Source organism: Erythrolamprus reginae, chromosome 2 (genome assembly GCF_031021105.1).
Source record: "Erythrolamprus reginae isolate rEryReg1 chromosome 2, rEryReg1.hap1, whole genome shotgun sequence".
In the NCBI taxonomy this organism is placed as follows: Eukaryota; Metazoa; Chordata; class Lepidosauria; order Squamata; family Dipsadidae; genus Erythrolamprus; species Erythrolamprus reginae.
In genome coordinates this window covers 307,436,783-307,457,960 of record NC_091951.1, presented here as the reverse complement: position 1 = coordinate 307,457,960, position 21,178 = coordinate 307,436,783, and positions in this window count along the sequence as shown.

Here is a 21,178-nt window from a genome sequence, read left to right as displayed (position 1 = left end):
AGTGCCGTGCCAGTGGCGGCGCCGATACGGAACGAACGCGTTCCATAACCGGCGGGATCCGTGCCCACCTGGGCCATTGCCCTGGGTACTAACGCACAAAAGTATAAACGGGTCAGAAGGGGTACCGTCCCAATGCCTAGACGGGTACCCCAGACCTGATCCCCGCAGAAAACACCAAAGCTGTAGGGCGGCCACCGTACACACCAATTGGACGGCGGCCGCACTAAGGTAGATGGTAACCCCTCTGCGTAGCTGATCTGACTTAGACCGCGTTACCACAAGGGACCCCCCCCCCTTGTCTAACGGCCAGATCAGCGTGCTGGAAGGCACGGAGCGAATTGCCAGCCTGAGATGAGGCCAGGCCTCGCTGACCCCAAGGGCCCCAAGCATGACACCAGTCGCTGCCCCAAAAAGACGGGCCTCTTACAATGAGGAACACAGACTGCCAAAAACCACGTTGATTAAAGACAGCTGCTCCACCGTCAGAGCCTGACGAGTGTCACCAGGGGCCCCCGCTCGCTCCCCATACAGCCCTCCAGCACCTGCCGGATGCAAAGGCACCCGAAACAAGCAGCAAACCCCCCGCCTTGGACAGAAAGGCGAGGCCGGCTGACCAGGACCGGAGCGTCCTTACTGACAGGCCACGCTGCCCAAGCTGGACGCAGAACCCGGCCAGGCGCTATACAGGGACGGGCCAGCTAAGCTGGTAACCCCTGCCCTGCCTGAAATCCCCAAACTCCTTACCCGCACGCTGGTATGCCCCAAGGGTGCCGGGCGTTACAGACAAGGGGATTGCCCGGGATGCCACGACTCTCCACCACTCTGGATCCCTCCCAGACTCCAGAGGTGGCTGGGGAACGCTTCTGGCAACTCTCGGGCCCACGGGGCCAGGGTCCGAAACCTGGACAACTGACCACGGGACAAGGCATCCGCGACCCCGTTATCCAACCCGGGGACATGCCTAGCCAAAAACAATGCATTTAGGGACAAGGACCTGTGCACAAAATGGCGGACAAGCCGCATGACCCTGTCGCTCTTAGAGGACAGGGCATGCACCACATGGACAACCGCTAGGTTGTCACACCAAAAGTGCACGGTCTTGTCCCTAAACTGCTCCCCCCAAAGCTCTAAGGCCACAATTAAAGGGAAAGAGCTCCAAGAACGTCAGGTCCTCAACCAACGAAGAGGCACTCCATTCCGGAGGCCATGCCGACCAGCACCACTGGTCACCTAACACTACCCCGAAACCACAAGTCCCCGCGGCATCAGAGCAGACCTGCAACTCAGCTTCCAAGAGAAGCTCGTGCCTCCAGAAAGACAAACCATTAAACCTGACCAAAAAGTCCCGCCACACGCCGAGGTCAGCCCTGACCCCAGCGCAAAGGCGGGTACGATGATGGGGCAAACGGAGCCCCTTCATCGCATCATACAACCTCCTGGAAAAGGCCCTTCCAGGCACAACTACCCGACAGGCAAAATTAAGAATGCCTGCCAATTCCTGGAGCTGCCGTAGGTTCACCTTCCGGCAGCCCAGCACCTCATCAAGCTTCCGCTTAATCTTTACCAACTTCTCTAGGGGCAATCTAGAAGATTGCTCCTCTGAGTCCAATTCAATACCCAGAAAGGTAATCCTGGTGGCGGGGCCTTCGGTCTTCTCCGAGGCTAAAGGCACCCCTAATTGAGCACAAAGGGCTTCGAAGTCCCGCATTAAAGCAAAACATTGCTCCGAATGCGCAGGCCCCGCCAACAGGAAATCATCAAGGTAGTGAACGACCGTACCCAGACCACTTTGCCTCCTGAGCGCCCACTCCAAGAAGGTGCTAAAACTCTCGAAAAGCGAGCACGAGACAGAGCACCCCATGGGCAAAGCTCTGTCCACGTAATAACCCCCCTCAAAATGGAAGCCCAACAGCTCAAAGTCGTCTGGGTGTATGGGGAGGAGCCGGAATGCCGACTTAACGTCGCATTTACCCATAAGGGCTCCCACCCCACACTTCCTAACCATAGTCACGGCTGCATCAAAGGATGCATACCGGACTGAACACAGCTCGTCAGGAATGAAGTCATTCACTGACTCCCCTTTTGGAAAAGACAAATGGTGAATCAACCTAAATTCACCACTCGCCTTTTTGGAGACCACACCTAAGGGAGACACACGAAGATTCGGGAAGGGCGGCTCCGGGAAGGGCCCGAGGACCCTGCCCTCGGCCACTTCCTTCCGAATCTTCTCCCTAACAATGTCTTCATGACCAACAACCGACCCAAGGTTGTCAGACATGAAGGCCCTCCTAACACCCATGTAAGGGATCCTAAATCCCTCCGAAAAACCTAGCAAGAGAGCGGCCGCTCTCGAGCGAGGGTGGTAGTCACCCAACCAACCCTCAAGCACCATTAAATTAATTGGGCTGGGCCCCTTTTCCCCCAGCAGGTGGGGGAGGCTTTGGGAGACCCGAGCCTTTCTTTTCAATCCCCTTCTTGGGGCGGGGGCACACGGCTGCGGAATGGTTTCCCCCACAACTTCCGCAGGCGTGACGAAACCTGCAAAAGGGACGGAAACACGCCCCCTTTGCAGCGAACTCGTGACACACCAAAGAGGCCCCTTTTCCAACGGCACCCGCCACGGCCTTGGCCGGCGCGGGCGTCGCGGGCTCCTCTTCCATAAAGTGACCGCTATCGGTCCTATCACAGCCCTCCTTCCCTGACACATGCGTGGCCTGGAACCACAGGTCCGGAACCACCATATCCCAAGGCAAGTAGGGGTCATGGGCAATACGCATCCTGAACCCCTTGTCGTAATGCCTCCATATGGTGCCCCCATATTCAAAATGGGCCCTTGCTATAAGGTCGATGTACTTCAGCAAGGCAGCGGCCCTACCCGGCTGCCTCTGAATTACCACCGACGCAAAGGTCAGAAAGGCGTACAGCCACGAGCTGAAGCACTTTGTGACCTTTGTTTTCTTAACCTTCTCCCCAGGGACCACCTCCTTGTCCTGTTTAGGGACCTCCCTGTTTAAAATGGAGAAAAGATCGACATACTCCCCCCGCCATATTGCCTCCTTTACTGACGGGTGAAGATGGTACCCCAAAGGCGTCGCGGGCAACCCACAAGGGATGGCCCCAGGCTTGATGCTGGCGAACGGGTCCCACACCATGGTGGCCCCCGAGCCCAGCACCCCAAGCCCCGGTGGATACATAAAAGGAACCGGTGGCATAATAGCCGGTGGAGGAGGGATCCAACCCCCCACCCCCGCCCCGGTTGGGACAGGTACCCCCGGCGCCCCCGCAAGCGGAGCCGGCGGGGACCAAACCTGTCCACAAATGCCTGCAGCAGCTCCCATAAAGCTGTTGCCACCCCCCACTGTGGGCGGGATGAACCCGGGACCCTGCACGGGAAGGAGCGGTGATGTGCCTACGTGTGGTGCAACCTCACCTGCCCCGTAAGGGGTAGAAGCCATCCACGTTGGGCCCATCCTTGTTGGGCCCTGGAACGATGACCACTGCCCCGACTGGGCCCTCTGCCCGGTGTGTCCCGTCTGCGGGTTGTGGGCCCCTTGCCCCTCTGGGGTTGACTCCACTTCGGGGTCGGTGCCCCATGCTGCTGTGGCAGTCGAAGGAAGCCCCTCCGGGCCCGCCCCCGACCGCCACCTCTCCAAATCAGCAAGACGCTCCAAGACCCTGGCCCAGGAGAGAGAAGGGGAAACCTCGGGGTGAGGGACAGTGGGGGTGAATCCCACCACCCCCTCTACCAGGATCCCACCCAGGGGCCCCTCCGCCGCCGCCCGAGCCCGGGCAGACGGCCTGGCAGCCCTCCTGGGCCGCACCACTGGTGGAGGCCGATGGCCCTGAGCTGGACGCTTGTTAGGGGCCATGACCCTAATTAATAACCTATGTAAATAAGAATAAAAGAAGGGCGTGCCAAAAAACCCCCCCGAAGGCCCGACACCCAGACAAGGCCTACCCTACCCGCAGGCCTTGCAGGCACACCTCCAAGGAGACCTAGACACCAACCCCTCCCAAACTGTGGCAAGGAAGACCCCACCCAGGCCTTTTATAAGAAGGCCTCAAGCCCCAAGGAAGACCCCCGCGGGCCCGCGAGGACACCCCAAGGGCAGCACACCACCCCACCACCAACAATGGTACTGTGGCTCCAAACCGGAGCGGAGCCCAGCCGATGCTGTCTCCGCTATGATAAAGGGCTTCCCGCTGGTCTGCAGGCCACAAAATGGCGCCTCGCACGAGGTCGCCAAACAAAATGGCCGCCGGAGCAGACGAACGAACGTCTGCTCTTGTAAAGCAGTCCGGGCGAAAAGGGAGAGCCCCGGGCCTGCTCGCCCTTATATAGGGCAAGCAGGCCCCGCCCGGACCAATCAGGGACCTGGCCAATCAGGTCCCGATCACCCGAGCGAAGTCTTGCATCGCGAGACTTCGCCCGGGATCCAAGATGGCGGCCGCCATGAGGGACCGTGTCTCCCGGTCCCTCCAGCAAAGCCTGCCAGCCGGGTAAGTCCGGCGCTGCCCTTCTTGTAAAACAGCACTTAAAATCATCTCCATCACTGGATAAACCCAGGGATTTACTATCTTACTGCAGAATGAGTTTGTGTTTCAGTGCTAATTACAAAATATCTTCCATCAGTTTTTATTTCCTTTCCCCCTCTCATTCCCTAAATAGTTTTTGTAGAAAGTCATAAAAGTGTCCTTGCATATAGATTGGTTCAACCAATTCCTTCATTCTATTTTGTTTCAAATTGCCCCCCCCTCCCCTCAATTAAAACTCTTTCCCATTGGATTCAGAGTGTATATTATTCTCTTATTAGAAGATAGATCACCTAATTACAACTTTTTTTTACATAAGAAGTATTAATAAATTAGGCTAAGTAACAAGGTCTGCTTACCACCTCACTTTGTCAAATCAATCCGCTATTGTTCTATTCAAGTTGGTCATTTGAACTTCATCCAAAATTTAGGAAACTTCTTTATGGACAATTTGATGTAGCCTAATTCTGTGTACTTAATTTGGCAGCATTGGTTTGGTTTGGCAGAATCCAGGATTCCAAGCAGAAGTTCTACATGACCTATAAAGCCCTATGTGGCATTGGACCAGAATACCTTTGGGACTGTCTTCTGCTGCATGAATCCCAGTGGCTGATTAGATCCCACAAAGTTGGTCTTCTCCAGGTCCCATTGACTAAAGAATGTTGTCTGGTGGTATCCAGGGGAAGAGCCTTCTCTGTGATGGCCCCGGCCCTCTGAAATCAACTCCCCCCAGAAATTAGAACTGCCCCCACCCTCCTAGCATTTTCTGAATTGCTGAAAACCCACCTATGTCGCAAGGCATGGGGAAACTGATACATCTCCCTGCTAATGCCGTTTGGCCTTCTCTGGATCCTGTCGACTAAACAATGTTGTCTGACGGGACCCAGGGGAAGAGCCTTCTCTGTGGTGGCCCCGGCCCTCTGGAATCAACTCCCCCCAGAGATTCGAATTGCCCCTACCCTTCCCACCTTCCACAAGATGTTGAAGACCTATCTATGTCACCCTCCCAGAAATTTCTCACATACTGCATCATACCAAAGAAAGTTTGTACACTACCACTTCCCAACAATCCTGTTAGCAATGTAAATCAAAGTAAAGGAATAGAATATGAGCCATCTCTAAAAAAATGCAAACATTTTTTGTAAAAGTGTTATTTTAGATGAAAATGAAATAATAGGGTCTTCTTGAGGTTATTTTTTAATGATAATTATGAAAGAGTTTGGGAAGAAAAACAATCTGTATCTTTAATATTTTGCAACATAAATTATTTTTTCCTAGTTCAAAATTATCTAAAAGTAATGATTAGTAACAATCAACTAAATGAAACAAAGTAAACAATGTATTTATTTAAGCAATAACAATATGAATTATAAAAGCATATACAGCAAGTCTATTTTTTATTTTTTGCATTACTCTAATGTGTTTGCTAATGCCAGGAAAATTCCTGTAGCTTCAAGTGCATAGAATTTCCATAACAACCTTCATAAAGTACACACTTTGATGATATATTCATCATACTGTAGATTAAAGAACTGTGATTATGTGACTTGGAAATAATATGCAAGTAAATAAATAAATAAACATTAATATTTGAAATAGAGAAACGTGATACCTCTGAGTATTCAACTACAAAATCAAAACTTTCTGACTACAGCAGTTAATGCCCATATGAAAGTGGTGGCTACTGATTATTCAGATTAGATTTGAAAGTAACTCAGTATAGCTACTTAAGATTTCAGTCTTAGAGAGCTGTAAAAATTGCAGGCATTTGGACTTCTGTGCGCAAAAGTAGTTGTAATTTTTTAAAATAAAAAAATCAGTTTTAGTTTTTTATAATATTTATAGATATATAATATCACTAAATCAATTTGATATCTGGATGTTAAGAAATAAGTAAAAAACTATAGGTTCCTATGTTGCCTGGACAATGTGGGAAATGTCTTAAATTCTATAGAAAGGATATCAATGTAGCTCAAGTTGCTACTTCTGAAACAAAAAAAATGATGTTTAGAGTTTATTGGACGTGTGGGAAGAAAATGACAATTGGAGATGTAATAAGAAAATTGCATCCTTAAAACCTGTTTGTACAATGTCCTGTATTTATCAAATTTTGGTAGAAAATACTGGATTTCTACTGTAAATAAGAGATAAACTAACATTTTCAGAGGATAGTATTCTATTGAACTATATGCCTATTGCATGGAATTTGACAATTAGACAACTCAAGTGGATTCTTACTATGGCTAAAAGACATACTGCAGCTTTGGAATGGGTACAGATGCATTTATTCAATAGATTGAAGACCTGATATCATTGCCATTTGGACATTTATATAGAAAACAGTGGATTAAAAATAAAAATCATATAAATATATTAGAAATATATACATATTTTAATAATGTTTTGATCAGGCAAGTATATATAGAATTGTAACTTTTACTATATTATTAATTTTTCTTGTATTTCTTTCACTTTTTTGTTGAAATACATGGGTTTTTCCCCATTTTTTTGATAATGTATTTATCTCCATCACGATTATGTTTGTTTTGCTCTTTTTACTCATTTTATTTATTAAAAAGCATAACAACAACAACAACAACAACAACAACTACTACTACTACTACAAGAAGGAGGAGGAGGAGGAGGAAGAGGAAGAGGAAGAGGAAGAAGAAGAAGAAGAAATCAGTTTGGGATGAAGCATTATTAATATACTGATTATTCAGTTGTACACTGTTACTGCAAACATACAGAGCAGCATTTGCCCATCAGCATTTTGGAAGATCTTGCTGACAGTCTTCTCCCACATTAGGAACCTTTCACCCAATGTGGATTGGACTGCCCCACACTAACCAGCAGATGAAATATGTCAGGTAATCCTGGCTGGTAGAATCCAGGAGAAGGGCCTTCTCTCCCTTTGGAACATATTATCCCCTGAGAGGAGGTTGGTTTCCACCCTTCTGACCTTCTGTAAGGGCATGAAGAATTGGCTCTGCCAGATCGTTTGAGGTTCCAACGGAGGAACATCATACTGGAGTTGGTTGATTAATTAAGAGAGAATTCCCCCCCCCCCCCGACATATGAATCTTGCCTCTTGTCTTTTAGCTTTTAGCTATAGTTCTATTTTCTTTGTAATTTCCATTTTATTGTTTCAGAAATATTTATCTTTCACGATTTTAATGCTGTGAGCTGTCTAGAATCACTTTGAAACAGGATGGGTGGCAATTTAATTAATTAATTGATTGATTGATTGATTGATTGATTATATAAATACTTAAATAAATAAATAAAGCCTGTGACAGGCCTATTTTGTTATCCCCTCCCCTCATGCTGAGAGAGTGATTTAGCCCATTCTCTTCTAACAGCAAAACAACTTGATTCTGCTGAATTTATTTTATAATGTACAGTACATCCTGAGCAGATTCTTTTGTAACTTTGCTATATGCCATCCCAAATTGTCAAATTGAGGTGTGCTGCAAAAATTGGTAAAATAATTTAAGTTAATATACTGCATCCATAGGATATACTATATGTCTAAATGGCAGTAAGGTATAAACCTGTGCTTCAGCTGAGATTAATAGTGATCAACTTAAATCTGCCTCGTGCCAACACTGGTTTGGAATTCTAGAATTGTAGTCCTATGACATATCAGAAGTTAAGGAAGGCTGGCAAAGTCTATTTAAATAATTTTGACTGAAACCTTGTATTAGAACATCACATTTTTTCAAATTATGCTCAGTAACTTGATTATTCTGTTCAAATGTACAGTGCATCTTATGGTGGTTATAAACATAGAACAAAATCATTACTTGTTTAATTTTCTTGCATGCTTAAAAAAGGCCTATATGCTCCGTATACTCATTGATATGAGAGCGTAATTGGACTCACAGCTTGTAGCCCCAATGTTTTCCAGGATTAGAAACTCTCCCCTCTTTCTTTTCTCCAGCTCAAGCATCACAATGTCAGAATGTTCCATAGATGTTCTCTGGGGAATCTGCAAGGCTAATTAGAGTGAACTTCACTATACACGATATAGTTGTTAAAAGAGCTTTTGTACACACTCGAGTAATGATCATTCTTTACACAGACTGTGATTTGTTGCTGCAATTTAGAGTCATACATCTCGTAGGAACTAATTCTCATGTTATTTATTGCATGCATTATTATTAATGATATCCTAACAACTGTTGGAAGTAACTTATTTCACCTCATTATGTCAAGTACTTTAGCTCACTGTTTACAGAGAGAGAGAGAGAGAGAGAGAAGGAGAATTCTCATGAAATACATTTTAAAAGACTTCTTTCCAAAACAACAACAAATCTAGTACAATTAGAACTGAGTTACTGTGTCATAAACCAGCCACAAGGAGTTAAGCTGATGGTCAAATCGAAGAACTGCCAAGAGGATAAGGACATATGGCAGCAAAAAAAACAAGGAAAAAAGATATCAGTATCAAGCTATCAGACAAAGGAGATATCCACAATACCACACAAAACTGGGGCAAACTAAGAATAATTTCAGACATAATAAATCCAAAAGGAGTTCGAAAATCATCTGGTTTTGGATTGGATTGAACAGGGCTTGGATTTAGCACAAATTTAGCAAGCTCTTTCAGATTTGTTCATCTAGGACTAGTCTGTTTACCAAGCAACAAATTGTCCAATCCATCATAGATCTGCCTGGTCTGACCAAAAGTAATTCAACCATTTAGCCAGAAACATGTCACAAGGTCATATGGACTTTTCTTTGATCAAACAATTGGATAAGAGACAGGTAGCATTGACTTAAGCCCAGTAGGTTATCACAAAATAAATGCTTCTCCAAAATAGCCTTCCCTGCTTTCTACTTTCAGTATTACACTATTATTAATATACAATATGGAAAGATGACTTTTAAGGAAAAATATTTATTTTAAATACTAAATATAGTTTTTAAGAAGTTGGATAACCATTTGTCTGAAGTGGTATAGGGTTTCCTGCCTAAGCAAGGGGTTAGACTAGAAGACATCCAAGATCCCTTCCAACTCTGTTATTCTATTCTGTTCTATTCTAACTCTTCCTATTTCCCACATTTCCAGTACTGCTATTAGTAATAATGTAGAACACAGGTACCCAACATTTGGTCTGCAGACCACTACTGGTCTGTGGTCCATTAGTAATCAGGCTGCACAAGATTGGGTTAACAACTCAATGGTATTTTTGGCAATGTTGTTACAGTGGGCTCTGGCATTTAGATAATTAGAGATGAGTACACCAAGCAGCTTAACAGAGTGAGGGTCGTCTACAAGATCATGACCATCCAGTTTGTATTTTAAGGTTTTGTTGATTGAGATTTGAAGTTGCCATTTATTTGACCATTCTGACACATAGTCAAGGTATTTTTGAAGGGTAGCAGCATTGTCAAAAGTGTTGAATAATTTTACATTATCGGTTAAGAGAACACAGTTGCTTATAATATGATCACAAATATTTGTTTGTTTGCTTGTTTATTTGTTTGTTTGTTTGTTTAGATTTATAAGCCACCCCTCTCCTGACAGACTCAGGGTGGCATACAACAATAAAACCATATACAAAATTTAAAACATCAGTATTAAAAAACATTCATCCATCTATCATTCATATTACTGGCCAGAGCAAAGTGTTATCGCTCAACGGCCCCAGCAAAGACAAGTTTTTAAAGCATTTCCAAAGGCCAGGAGGGTGGGGGTTGTGTGAATCTCTGGGGGGAGTTGATTCTTATGTAAAGTATGAAAAATATTGGCCCTAAAACACTGCCTTGGGGACACTGCTGTTAACAGGTACAGGATTTGATATAGATTTCACTATTTTGACTAGAAATACCATAAGATTGCCATGCACCACTGAATCAAAGGCTTTACAGAAGTCTATGTAAATTGCACATATTGTTTTGCCTTGATCAAGTTGTGTAGTCCATATGTTTTTGCAGTATAGGAGTTGCAGATTACAGGATATTTTTTTTTCTGAAACCAAATTGTTTGTTAGACAGCAGGTTGTTTGTTTCTAAGTGAAGGATAATAGATTGGTTCATGATTGATTCCATAACTTTGCAGGCAATGCAACATAAAGAGATTGGTCTATAATTTTTGACTAAACTGGGGTCTCCTTTTTTGAAGATAGGGTTAGTGACCCTACATTGGGCAAGGAGCCAGTCTTGAAATATATTTCAAAGATTATGCTTAGAGATTTTGCTAAGGCAGAGGAAAGCTTTTTTAAGAAGTAGGTCAGGGGTGGGTTCCTCCTGGTTCAGACCAGACCACCCGAACCAGTAGTGACCTGCTGGTAATGTCATGATGATGTCACCAAGCCAGTTTGGTTAGTGCCGGTCCTTGGGCACTGCCATCTTTTTTGGGAGGGGTTCTGAAATTTTTATGTGATATATTAGAAAATGTTGCAATGTGAACTGGTGGCAAAGGTAAGTGTAACCCACCCCTGAAGTAGGAACATAGTCCATCAGGTCCAATAGATAGAGATAGTTTTGGCTGCATAATGCTTTTTCAATGTTATCTTCAATAAAATTGATTTGTGTTAAATCATTGTAATTCTTTGTGGTACCACAAGGAAATATTGGACATGAGCCATTGTTGTTTACAAAGATTGAGCTGAACAATGTGTTTAAATGGTTGGGTTTAGTGGTTTCATCATTACAGACATTACCGTTAGGTCCTTTTAGGGGTAGGATGGATTTTGAGTCTTTATATTGGTTGTTTATAAAATTAAAGAAGGCATGAGTGGAATTAGTGCATAGGAGGTTTCCCTCTTGTTTGATGTGATAATTGCATTCAGTCCTTATCTAGTGCCATATGTTTTAAAGTAAGCTATGTAGCCAGTTTTGGGTTTTTTACCAGAAATTTTTTTTGGATTGAAGCTTTCTTATCGTTATAGGCAATTTGTTTTTCTTAGTTATGGGGGTTATTAGTGGTACGTATAATTTAATGATTCTTTTGACTACAAGTAGCAAAATGTTATAATCATCTTCTGCAGTACAGTGAACACAGGAGTGGCCAGAGTTGGCTTTTTTAAAGTTATATTTGGATATTCCATCATTATGCTGATTTTCATAAGGGTGTATATTGAGATAAAAATTAATCATGCTATGGTTCCCTCAACTCAAGGGAGAAAGATTGGTTGCCTCTCTGAATCTGAATCTGCAACTAGTAGACGGAGCAGAATGAACAAACAAACAATAAACAACCCAACATCACAAAACATATTCAAATTCATGACAAGGTCCAGTTCATCAGGAGCAAGAACAATATGTGTATTTTGATGCCAGCTATCTTATACACCTTTTAAGTAGCACCAGCCACCCATCTGTACTGTTGTGTACAGAAGTAAATTTCTAACGGAAAAAAACCCCCTTGCTATTTAACAGAGAAAAATATTTCGACAGTGATAGATGCATTTAGTGAAATATGAGACAACCATCAAGTTATTGCAGCAGGTCCGTATTCTTTTGCATTGAAAGAAATGCTAGGGCCTTCTATCCTTCTAAATGTATCCATAAATGTATCCATACATTAAAGAGTTAAGGGGCATCACACAACCTAGTCTTAACGTCTGTTCAGTTTTGCACAATTCACTAAACATTCATCTTATTCTTATCACATACTGCTCTTCGTGTATTCAGCAATCAACCTTAAATATTAATCATTCACACCTATTCATTCACACCTATTTGCTTCATCATAAATTTTGTCTAAATAAAAATGTACAATAAACTTTCTCACATTCATTCATTTCGCAATGATCTGCTGAACAGAAAACATCTGGTCTGTGCACTTTGTCTGACAGTCACGCAGCACTTCTCAAATTTTGCTTACTATCACCTAATGCCACTTCAGTCATAATTCTTTGAAACACCTTCACAGCACACTTAATAAATTAATTCTCCTGTAGTTCTTATATTCATTGCAGCTACTTCTACTTTACATAGATATCTATAACATAATTCTTCCAGTCATCAGCTACAGACATTAAACATGTTGTACAGCCAGTACACAAGTAAAATATATACATATTTTAATATGCAACATATTTTGCTGATAATGAAAAGGAAGGGATACTACTATTGGATCTATTCTGGGATTATTTGCCTTCATCAGGTAGCCACACCCTTTTTACTGGGATTTGAACCTGGGATTAATATTATATTTTATTATTTATCCACAATGTACTGTGTGTGCACTGGCAGACTTTCAATATTCTTACCGTATTTAAGATTTCTTTTTCATAGAGTCCTAAAAGAATTCCAAGTTTATTGCTTTTCTTTTGCTCTCGCTTACTTGTCTTTTTAGGTAGGTGACATGATTAGAAGTTAGGTAGAATAGAAAAAAAAAGTATTTTAATAAAGGATGACATGACTAAAGTTAGAATGAGATAGAAATAAGAGAAAGGAGAAATATAAGTGTATACACTTTTATATAATAAAATAAAAGCAATAACAAGAGAAACAATAAAATATAATTGTACAGTGGTACCTTGTGATACGAACCCCTCGCCATACGAACATAGTTCCCTCTAAGCTGAGCAGTGAGTAATCGCTCACTTAAAAATCATCATCAACTCAGAGTTTTCCAAACCTGCCCAGAAGCCGAGAGGGAAAGAGTGAGAGGGAAGGAGAGAGAGAGAGGAAGAGAGAGAAACAAATAGAAAAAAGAGAGGAAGGAAAAGAGAAAGAAAAAGAATGGGAGTAAGGAAGAGAGAAAGAAAATCAAAATCTAGTTTGAAACTAGCTCAACTGTTTAAGTGGCATTTTGATATTGATAGAGTTGCCCTATTATGAGCTCACTGTTATAGACACACAGTACAGTATTTTATTTTGAAATTCTCTGAGGCAAAACAGGGTGGGTTATTTTATTTGTTTGTTTGTTTGTTTGTTTGTTTGTTTGTTTGTTTGTTTGTTTATTTATTTATTTATTTATTTATTTATTATTTCTGTGCCGCCCAGTCCCGAAGGGACTGCCGCTCAGACACTATACTTTTCCGTCCCCCCCAAAAAAAAATTAGAGGGAACACTGCATACGAACAATCCGAGATATGAACCCGGGGTTCAGAAATTTTTTGCCTCTTCTTCCGAACTTTTTCCGTCTTACGAACCCGCCACCCGAACACCAAACCTGGAAGTTCGGCAAAAGTTTGGGTTCGGGTGGCCGCCGAGAAGCTCCACCACCTGGCTATCGCCTTTTGAAACAGCCGGGGGGCTTCTCGGCATTCTCCTGAATGCCGAACCCAGAAGTTCAGCAAAAGTTTGGGGTCAGCGTTCGGGTTCAGGAGGACGCTGAGAAGCCCTGCCGCCCGGCTGTTAGCTTTTCAAAAGAGCCACAGAGCTTTCGGGCTGGTCGGGAGGCTGGAAAGGAGGTGGGGAATCCCAATAGGGAATTCCATGGGCGGAGCTTTGATGTCACAAAGACGTCCTTCCTGGCCGGCCACGTTTCGGGTTTGGCATTCGGGTTCAGGAGGACGCTGAGAAGCCCTCCGGCTGTTTCAAAAGGTGACAGCCGGGCAGTGGGGCTTCTCGGCGGCCACCCAAACCTGAACTTTTGCCAAACTTCCGGGTTCGGCATTGGGAGAATGCTGAGAAGCACCCGGCTGTTTCAAAAGGTGACAGCTGGGCGGCGGCGTTTTTTGCGGGTTTTTTTCTTGCATGCTTTAATTCATTTTACATTGTTTCCTATGGGAAACAATGTTTCGTCTTAGGACTTTTCACCTTACGAACCTCCTCTGGGAACCAATTAGGTTCGTAAGACGAGGTATTACTGTATAATGACAGATTGCATCCTAATATAAATCTGTATTATTATTATTATTAGAAATCCACTAGTTGGCTGAATGTGATAATTATGATTATTTTTATTATTTTTTATCTGTATTAGAATGTATGATACCCAGGTAGATAGATACTGTATGTTTGTTAAAGATAATTAAAAAAAAGAAACTTGGGGGGGTGGGGCATTCAAAGTTTTCTTGGCGATCATCTAGTCTACTACTGCCCAGTACAAGTAGAAAAGCATTTCCAACAGTTAGCCAACTAGCATTTTTAAATAGGTTTGTCCATTCATCTGGAGCATGTCTGTTCCAATGTTGTAAACAAATAAAATTATTACTGTTTTCCTGATGAAGTTTCCTCCTTTGTACATAAGCTATGGATTTCCTTATCTTGACTTCTGGGAAAAAAGCTGAACTGGATCAACTTCTATTTGACAGTTCTTCATGGTGGTGGATGTGGCATGATAACTGTCTTCCAGTTCTTGAAAGGCTATCATAGATTTTTCCAAAACACTAGAAGGCAGGGCAAGAAATAATAGGTGTAAGATAACCAACCAAATATGGAGACATTTTCTGACATTGAGAACATTGAGAACAATTAATCAAAGGATTAGCTTGCCTCCCAAAGCTATGGATACTCCATCACTGGAGGTTTTCAAAAATAGACTGCACAACTATTGGACTGGAATGGTATAAAGCTCCCACCTTGAGAAGGGGTTGGGCTAGCAGACCTCCAAGATCACTTCCAACTCTTTGATTCTATGTTGTATATTTCATTTGTGCCAGTTATCATATTTTCATATAATCTTATTCTTTATCTAGGCTAATCATATCAAATGCCACCAACTGTACGTCATCTAATCCTTTTCAGTCAGTTTCATACTAAGGCAAACTATGATCTCTGGCAGAATCAAACATCAGGGGTGTGACAATCTTTCAGAGTCTTTTGAAGAGTAAATCATGGTATATTTTTGAATCAATTATATAATATCTGGTTATATAAAAGAATTCCCCCCCCCATTGTGTCTACCCATCCCATAAGAACCAACAGACCTTTGCATCCCAACCGTTAAGAAAGGGGATTGGATTTGTTTGTTTGTTTGTTTAGTCAAGCATGTATTGGATAACAGATATAAGTCTAAACATAACTATGAATACATGAAATGGATACAAATAAAAGGGAACATTAGGACAAAGATGGTAGGAATGCTGGTGCGCTTATGCATGCCCTTTAAAGATCTCTTAGGAATGGACAGTAGACAGTCTAGGGGTAAAGTTTTGGGGGTTTGGGGAAGAAACCACAGAGTCAGGAAGTGAGTTCCAAGCATTAACTACTCTTTTACTGAAATTGTATTTTCTGAAATCAGATTTGGTTACGGTTTACTATAAGTTTGTATCTATTATGTCCTAATACATTGTGGTTGGAGCTGAAGTAATCATTGTAGCAGATAATTTTATGTATTATGCTTAGCTCGGTCTAAAGACAACTAAGTTCTAAGTTGTCCAAGCCCAAAATTTCAAGTGGCATAAGGTATTCCATTAGGAGCAGAGGAGTGGAGGACTCTTCTCATGAAATATCTCTGGACTTGTTCAATCGTTTTATTGTCAGATATGCGGTGTGGGTTCCAGAGCTGTATTCAAGAATTGGTTTAGCAAAAAGTTTGTATGTCCTATTTTGCAGTTCAATATTACTGGAGAAGAAACTACTCAAGATTTTAATGCTTTAATGGATGCTGTTACAGTGAGCTCTTAGATCATTAGCAATGAGTACTCCAAGGTTCCTTGACAGAGTGAGGGTCATCTACAAGGTCATATCCACTCAGCTTGTATTTTGTGTTTTGATTTTTTTTGCCAATGTGTAAGACAGAGCATTTCTTGGTTGAGATTTGGAGTTGCCAATTTTTTGACCATTTGACAAATAGTCAAGATCTTTTTGTAGGGTAGCAGCATTGTCAGTGGTGTTGAATAGTTTTACATCATCAGCAAATAGAACACAACTGCTTATAATCTGACCTTGAAGGTCGTTTATGTAAACTATAAAGAGTGTGGGTCCTAAACTGCTTCCTTGGGTGACACCATTGTTAACAAGTGTAGGGCTTGATAGGCGTTTCCTATTTTGACTACTTGTTGCCAGTTTCATAGGAATGCAGCTATCCACTTATGTTGGCATCCAAAAATGCCATAAGATTTTAGTTTTAGAAGTAGTTTGTCATGCACTACTGAATCAAAGGCTTTACAGAAGTCTATATAAATTCCACCTATTGCTTTACTCTGGTTGAGTTGTGAAGTACATACGTTTCTGCAGTGTAAGAGTTGCAGATTGCAGGACAATTTTTTTCTGAAGCTAATCTGCTTATTAGAGAGTTGGTTGCTGGTCTCTAATTGGAGGGTATAGGATTAATTTATGACTAATTCCATGACTTTGCATGTAATGCAACATAATGAGTTTGGTCTGTAATTTTCAACTAAACTGGGATCACCCTTTTTTAAGATAGGGATGACCATGGTTAATGACAATAAGCTAGGCAAGGAGCTGGTTTTGAAAGATATTTCATATATTATGCTAACAGGTTCTACTATGGTAATTGAGAGTTATTTTAAGAAGTAGACACATTATTATTATTATTATTATTATTATTATTATTATTATTATTATTAATTGGATTTGTATGCCGCCCCTCTCCACAGACTTGGGGCGGCTATCAACAATGATTAAAAAACAGCATGTAACAATCCAATTAATAATACATAAGGGCCAATAGATAGAGATGGCTTTAGGTTGTGTAGTGCCTTTTCAACTTTGCTGGCTGAGGAATTCTGGGAGTTAAAGTCCACAAGTCTTAAAGTTTCCAAGGTTGTAGATTCCTGTGTTAAGATATGTCTTAGAAGTATGCCTTTTCTATCTGCCCTATGGAATAGCACCTCTATGAATGTTTAAACAGGCCTAACCCTACTCTCTTTGGATGGGTGTTAAAAAATTAGTTTTCTATCTAAACTTGAGATAGATTCAGATACATGTCTATCTGGATTAAACTATATTGTTGCAGTCACATACCAGGAATGTTACACGGGCATATCATTGTATGCCCAAAATTGCACAAACCACTGCAATCTGAACCAGTTTTCAAATTATCTTCAAAGGCAACTCAATGTAAAGCATGTTGCAATAGTTCAGTTTTTTCCTCTAAAATGTATTTTACACATTATTTTTTCAAATTCAAAACAAAATGTATTACTAGTTTCACGCACGTGACATGCCTACTCTAACACAACTGCATGCATTTAATAATATACTTTTGCCAATATTCCTGATCAATTGAATTGAACCATTAAAGAAAGAAGTTAATTGCTGATATAAACCAGATGTGAGCAAAATCATTTGAATTTGTTCCAGAGTAAGAAATCTTTTAAAGTCATTGTTCGCTGATTTTTAAGTAAAACATACCCATATTGGTAGCAAAACTACTGCATTACAGAAATGTCTATCAAATGTCCAATTCCCAATAGGGTCTCCCCATCCTTATTTTTTCTATTGACATTTTTTTCATGGAACAGTAATAATACATACACGAAAAAATTGTTGGTGTTTCCAAAACTAACTGTATTAGAAGAATCGAAATGGTAAGATTTGAAAGAAAGGTGAGGAAATCTGCAAATCTGAGGAGTTGGAAACAGCATAAAAAAAAGTGAATATTGAAATGGAAAAGGCTGCAAGAGTTGCAAGCAAATGTCAAGAAGTATACAAAAAGATGTCAAGAAATGTATGACAAGCATTTGGCTGAAAAGATCTGGGGCTGAAGATATGCGTGATGAAGAGCAGAACATTGTTTCTTGAAGAGAGATGAGGAGAGGTTGTGTATGACAGACTATAAAAATAATGTGTAGTCCTACCAGTAAACATGACTGTAGAATAGGTGAGGTTCTGGGTCATCTGAATTCTGAATTCAGAATTCTGAAGAGAAGCATTTGAAAAGTTATGTTTTTATCAGTTGCAAAGCCAAAGTGTATCTCTGTTGTTAATGTACGGATTACATTTAAACTCCCATTAGCTAAATTTCAATTGTTAGCTTTTGATCTGAATTTTGATTATTTAAATAAATGAATTCATTTTAATATTCAACAAATGCCTTTATATGTTAGAATGTATGCTTTTATGTACGTATGTTAATATACATGTTTTTTAGAAACATAGAAGACTGACGGCAGAAAAAGACCTCATGGTCCATCTACTCTGCCCTTATACTATTTCCTGTATTTTATCTTAGGATGGATATATGTTTATCCCAGGCATGTTTAAATTCAGTTACTGTGGATTTACCAATCACGTCTGCTGGAAGTTTGTTCCAAGGATCTACTACTCTTTCAGTAAAATAATATTTCCTCACGTTGCTTTTGATCTTTCCCCCAACTAACTTCAGATTGTGTCCCCTTGTTCTTGTGTTCACTTTCCTATTAAAAACACTTCCCTCCTGAACCTTATTTAACCCTTTAACATATTTAAATGTTTCGATCATGTCCCCCCTTTTCCTTCTGTCCCCCAGACTATATAGATTGAGTTCATTATGCTTAAGACCTTCCACCATTCTTGTAGCCCGTCTTTGGACCCGTTCAATTTTGTCAATATCTTTTTGTAGGTGAGGTCTCCAGAACTGAACACAGTATTCCAAATGTGGTCTCACCAGCGCTCTATATAAGGGGATCACAATCTCCCTCTTCCTGCTTGTTATACCTCTAGCTATGCAACCAAGCATCCTACTTGCTTTTCCTACTGCAGGATCACACTGCTCACCCATTTTGAGACTGTCAGAAATCACTACCCCTAAATCCTTCTCTTTTAAAAGAATAGCAAGAAAGAATTTCATTTTCTTATGTGGAGACTTCAAAAAAAGAATGAATGTGTGGTATTAATGCTGAGTGTTCCACTAAACTCAAAGTTAAGTATATGTGGCTGTATTTACTCAGACCTGGTTAAGTCTTCAATGTTATTTGTGACACAAAGAATTATTTTAGTATAATACAATGTATATGCAGCATCCATTTCCCAAAAGAACTTCTCTGTCGTTGTTTTTCATCAGATCATGTAATATTGGATTCAGTGATTAAATCCAGTATTTGACAGAAAATACTGATGAAAGTTCTTACTCTTACCTTCTGCTTATATCCTCATTTTCCCTTGATATTCTTTCCAGACGCTTCTGGAAATGTCATTTGTTCTAACATGAAACAGAAAAAAGAGATTTCAGTAGATTTCATTTTTCTGGTCAGCCTTTCTATCACAGCCTTGATCTTGGAATTTGGAAGACAACACAGTTCCCTTGATAACAGGTCTGGTCTGCAGATTGCCAATTCAGTTCCTTTTGGCATGTCATACATACAAAGGGATTTTAAAAGGATAGAAAAGGACATGGTGCAATATGTATATACATGTGCTATACTTCTTTACCCTCTAATTTATACCTTATTTGCATTCTTTGGATATCTTATCAGGGCTCTAGCCATTGAAAATAAATGTTCAGAATATTATTTTTTTGTAACCTCTTAGGAAGCAAACAAATTTATGGGCATAACAAATTGTGAAGTGAAGTATCATTTGATCAAAACTCAGGAAAAAAAAGATAACAAAATGTTTCCCACTTGGTATGTCAATAGAGACTAATTCTGTGCTAAAGCCTGTCTTCTAATTTCCCATGAGTATTATGTTACTGTTGTGGTTGTCTCTGGCCCAGCTCCTGCCCCAAGGAATGTGGAGGTGGATGCAGGGGAAACATCAACATGCCAAAGGCCTTTTTTATTGCCGACAGAGTCAGGGAGTGAAGTTTCCTCGGAAGAAGAAGAAGGTGGGGATGACTTGGAAGAGGGGAGTTTGGCAGACAGCCCAGGAGGAGATCATTCATCCTTATCATCCCTGGATTCTGAACAAGAATGTATGACACATCCACGCATGCGTAGAGTGATGCATAGGAGACAACAACTGAAGGATTGTTACAGGAGATAAATGAGACCACCCGTGGTTGGGTGGGGCTGCTGTAATTAGTGCTACAGATAAAAGAGCAGCTACCTCATGGCAGTTTATCTGATTCATAGTTTCGTCATGATCGTGGTTTTTGCTATTCAAGATTGTGTGTGGACTTTCTGGACTCAATTGGACTCAATTTTCCAGTTATTGGGTGAGCATTTGGATTGCATTTAACCTGTGCCTTGTGTGTACCAGAAAATCCCTTTGACATTTAAAAAGGGAGCTGTTTCTGTTTTTCTGTTGATAAAGACTTTTGGGGTTTTCCTTCTATCGTGTGGTGTGTGTCTTTCTGGACTAATTACCCTGTAATTACAGGTGGTTGAGACACGCCAGCAGAACAGTTACTATGAAATAGGCTTCTGTTTCTCTGTGATTTTTAGGGTGCTTTCCTAACAAATTATTTTTCTTCTGGTGGTAGTTTTATGATTTTAAAAATTTTCTGCTTATTTATTTCTGTTCCACAATTCTTACCATCACTTTATAGACTCCTCTCAGAAATGTTGTCTCCAATAATAAGACATTATTCCATAAACTATTAATTATTCCTGGACAATTTCAAAGGGAAAAAGTGATAGACTTGTGGTGGGATTTAAATTTTCCCCCAGCCTTAGATTTTTGCTCATAACTTTGTAATTCTGTACCATCAAAGCTTGTTCCTGCAATTGTTGACAATGCTACAGTCTTTAATAATTTGCAGGTCTGGAACTTAACCTCCAAAATTCTCACGAGTTTCCATGCTGAATCTCTCATGTGGCATCTAAGCTATAATATATACTGGGAATATACCTGTCACGAGGAAGAGACACGCCTACTTGTATATCATCCTTGGGGAATTAGCTTGATGTGG